This window comes from Perca fluviatilis, chromosome 19, assembly GCF_010015445.1.
Source record: "Perca fluviatilis chromosome 19, GENO_Pfluv_1.0, whole genome shotgun sequence".
NCBI lineage: Eukaryota > Metazoa > Chordata > Actinopteri > Perciformes > Percidae > Perca > Perca fluviatilis.
The window spans coordinates 3722823-3727536 of NC_053130.1; positions in this window are offsets into that span (position 1 = coordinate 3722823).

Here is a 4714-nt window from a genome sequence, read left to right on the forward strand (position 1 = left end):
ACTTTCATTGAATTTGGGTGTTTGGTGTTCAATTCATAGCATTTAAATTTTTTTTTTTAAAGAACGTTGAAAAAAGGGATAAAAATGTTGGAAAAAGCTTCAAAAACAGAAAAAAAAGAAAAATCGTCAAAAACGTTGGGAAAAGTGACAAAAACATCGAACAAATTGACAACAAAAGCGATGGTCGACAGAAGACAACACGAGGGTTAACCCTCGTGTTGTCTTCCCGTCAACCTTGAAAAAAAGGGGTTTTTTTTCGACATTTTTGACGCCTTTTTTTCACAGTGTGCTTTAGCTTTTTCCAACGTTTTAAATTGTTAAATGTTTCTTCTACACATTTTCAGCGCTTATTTCTATGTCCCATATTTTCTGATATAAAACAATAATTGAAAACGGGTAACGCCACTTTTGCGTTTTCTCTTCAGATCGTTTCCTTCTAAACATAGCCTCAGTCTGGGGAGTCTGCTCTGTAGTTTCTAGCGCACAAGAGGCGTGATCAACGGGCATAGTTCAGATGACTCCGTACGCAACTGGATAGTCCTTCAACCAATCAGACCAACGAGCCGGGTGACGTACTTTGCGGAGCTGAGCTCCGTTCTTTTGGCCACCAGCGGGGCTAGCTGGTAAATTAGGCTTTTACCAAAGCCGGTCGGTAATAAGGCAAACACATCCTTCTTTTGTAGGAATTGTTCCAGGGCGAGTTTCTGTCGTCGCTTCTCTGTCTTTGTCGTTTTAAACCCTCCAATAGCGCGGCAGGTGGATAAGCCAGTTTGTGATTGGTCCCCGCAGATTTGTAATAGAAGCAGGGTAGAAAGACGTACTGAGCTGTAGGGAGAAATCAAATCACCGGCAGATCGGGCTGGGGTTACCCGGTCTACACCTAGAAGGCTGAAAAAGGAGAACAAATAGTGTCACAAGTCTTCTCTGCTATGAAACCAGATGACTGCTGCTGGCCATTTGTTCTATCTTGGTAAATGGTGAGCATCAGCTTTTCTACTCTCGGTTGGGTGCAGGCGTCAGGTTGAGCTCTGCTTGTTTTTGGAGCTCAGACGGTCGGTCGTGGTTCTCTTACAGCAGATGTGTTTTGCTTCAGTTTTTATGGCGTCTGGACCTCAAAGTCTCCGTCCAGCCTCTCTGCAGTCTCGTGCACCTGATGTGGAAACACAAAGCCTGCTGGGAGTTGTGGCACGTGGTTTACTGTACGCCACCAGAACTCTCAGCTTCAGGAAGTCAAAGTACAGCAGTACTGTCAGCTTTAGGAAGTAAAAGTACAGCAGTATTCTCAGCTTCAGGAAGTAAAAGTACAGCAGTATTCTCAGCTTCAGGAAATCAAAGTACAGCAGTCTTTTTTCCGACGTTTTTATTGCCTTATTTGTCGCTTTTTTTTCTACATTTTTGTCACCTTGTTCACCTTTTTTCATTTCTTTTTACTTGTTTGTCAGCTTTTCTTTACCTTTTTGTCATGTTTTTTGTCACATCACCTTTCTTGACTTTAGTCGTAGCCATTTTATTCTATTTTTTTGGATATTTTTGTTGCCTTTTTTCAACGCTTTTGTCGCTCCTTTTGAAGTTTGAGAATGCAGTCCACTAATCTCGCATAGCCAGACCTTCTTCCACAGTGCTGCGGAGGAGGGTCTGGCTAGTCTACACAGCATTCCTGGATGGGAGAGAAACATGCTCTGGTTTATTGGCATTTCTTTAAACCAATCTCAATAATCTTGGGCGGTGCTAAGCTCCGGACAGAGTAACGGTGCCTCTGCAAAATAGCCTCGGGAAGGAACTTGTTTTGGTGGAACATGTGTACGTTCAAAAGTAGTTTTAGTCGTGCAACAGAATACTCAGATTGGACAGATGGTCTAGCTAGCTGTCTGGATTTACATTTAGAATGCCAACACAGAGAAAGCGAAAGTTGACGGACATCCAGTCGAAAATGAGTGGAATTCACGGCACCTGAACAATCCCGGAAATGAATGGTGGTTGATCTAGACTATGTAAAAGGTAGTCTATAATAACGCTCCTGTTGCAGGTGAGCAGCTGCACTTTGAAAGACTTTGGCAGAATAAACAGCACATTCTCACTCCCATCGCGTAAAATACGGACGCTTGGTCATGTGCCTTTGGCGTTTGTTATTGACGCTAAAAGTCTCCTTTAGGGTCAGATCTAAACGCGCTGGGTCGGGACTATTGGCGTCACACTGCAAAATAGCCTCGGGAAGGAACTTGTTTTGGTGGAACGTGTACGTTCAAAGGTAGTTTTAGTCGTGCAACAGAAAACTCAGATTGGACAGATAGTCTAGCTAGCTGTCTGGATTTACCCTGCAGAGATCTGAGGAGCAGTTAACCATAGTCCTCACAAATCCACCGGAGGTTAGAACGCCAACACAAAGACAGAGGAAGGTGACGGACATCCGGCTGAAATATCCGGCTTCACCCAAGCAATCCCGGAAATGAAACGCCATCGATATAGACTAACAACCACTGACTGACTCAGTTTGAAACCATTTCCTGGCTGCCGGCTGACTCTGAACAGAAGTAGAGAAGACTATAGGACCGGTTGGCAGAGGGGAAACTCTGCAGTATTTTTAACCCACATAAGCATCAAAGCTGCTGACCTATGCAAGTTTCTAAAGTCTGGGCACTCCTGGAGAAAATTGCCAAACAGAAAAAAAAGAGCAAAGAAAAACAGAAGCCTGCCTCCAGGTTTTCCACCCGCATCCTAAAGAAGGTCCCGCACAAGAACAAGTCAAATATTTCAACCTCTGCCTCTCCACTCACTGGACATACAAACACATTGATTCCACTTTCACACAAGTGGTGAATATAGAAAAACAATAAAGGTCAAACCAGCGGTGGATGAAGTGTTCAGATCCTTTACTTCAGTAACAGTACTAATACCACACTGTAAAAAATACTCTGTTACAACTAAAAGTCCTGCATTGAAAATGTCACTTAACACTTGTGTCGTCTTCCTATCAACCATGCACATTGTTGTTTTCTGGGTCAAAATTTTAACCTTAAACTTTTTGGGGCGCCTTTTCGATAGTTTTGACGCTTTATCCAATTTATTTTATTTATTTTATATATTCATTTTTGTCACTTTTTTCAACTTTTTTGTCACCTTTTTCAACTTTCTTATATAATTTTTTGACCAAATGCTATAAAATTGAATAAAACACCAGAATTCAATGAAAGTAGTGAACTGATCATTTATTTGACTTGTGAAGAGCGTCGTATGGAAGCATCCACGTTATATTTTTGGACACTTTGGCTGAAAGAAACCCAAATTTCTGATTTCTGAAGAGACATTTTGAAAATGGGTCAAATTTGACCCCGAGGACAACAGGAGAGTTAAGTAAAAGTCTGTAAGTATCATCAGGAAAATGTAGTAAAAAAAATTCTCACATTTTAGAAACTGGAAACGATCCAAACAAGTTGTGTGTTTTGTGTGCAGGAATCTTAATGTGTAAAGTAACTAAAACTAAACTAAAGCTGTAACAGATGAATGTAGTGGAGTAAAAAGAACAATATTTCTCTCTGAAATGTAGCGGTGTAGAAGTAGAAAGTGGCATGAAAAGAAAAGACTCAAGTGAAGTACAAGTACCTCAACATTTGGACTTAAGTACAGTACTGGAGTAAATGTATGTTATGTATCTACAGTACTGGAGTAAATGTATTAAGTTACACGTTTTCTTCAGCATGTGGTCCTTTCAGGCACGACAGATAAAAGAAGTAGGGATCCAGATTTCTGGGGTTCGGCCGAATACCGAATCCACTGGTTAAGATTCTGCCGAATCCGAATACCAAATCCTCCTCCCATCCTCAGTCCATGAACACAGTAAACTCATGAATGAAGTAAACAGTGACTGTCCTTCCTTTGCCGTACCTGAAGTTGCAGCATTCTGGCTGCTGTCTGGAGATTCCTTCATGCACAACTCGTATTCTTTCAGATGTTTCAGACCAGATGTTGTAACAGCGGCCATGTTGTGTATTGTTTAGGGTCCTCGCCACCACCAGACCAATCAGCATTGAACAAACTGAACATGTAGCTGGACTTGAACGGTCTTCTTTTGACTGAAAGTTCTGCCAAACAACAACTTTCTCTGCTCACCAGTTCCATGTCCACTTTCTCACAGCCTGCTGCACTGAACGCTCCACCTACGTAAACACCTTCCCGTAATCGACGGCGGCTAGAGGGGTGATCGGGACGCATTTTTCTGTCCGAGCCCCGGCCCGCTTCCGACAGAGCAGTAACCGAACCCGACCCGAGCCCGACAGGCATTAAGATATTTATGTCCGAGCCCGACACAGTTAAAATCTTATTTTTTTCTCATACTAATGACACATGTACATTTGTTTGTGTGGAAAAGCCCACTTTTATTAAGCAACTGTAGGAAGGCCTTCGGAAATGTCGACAGATGAGCGCATCGGCGCACACGGGGCAACAAGCGCACGTTAATAAGCTGTTTAATTTAAAATGTTCAATTTGTTAACCTTTCCTAATTATCGAGCCCGACCCGAACCCGAACATCATTTCTAAATATCTGTCTGAACCCGGCCCGTGTCGGGTATCACCACTCTAATGGCGCTGTCACTACGTCGACCAGCGTAGCGAGCGTAGTACAAGCGTAGTACAAGCGTAGGGTTCGGTTCGCTGGAAAGAAATTTGAACGTTCGGCAGAAACCCAACCCAAAAAAAAAAGCCCAATACGAATCCT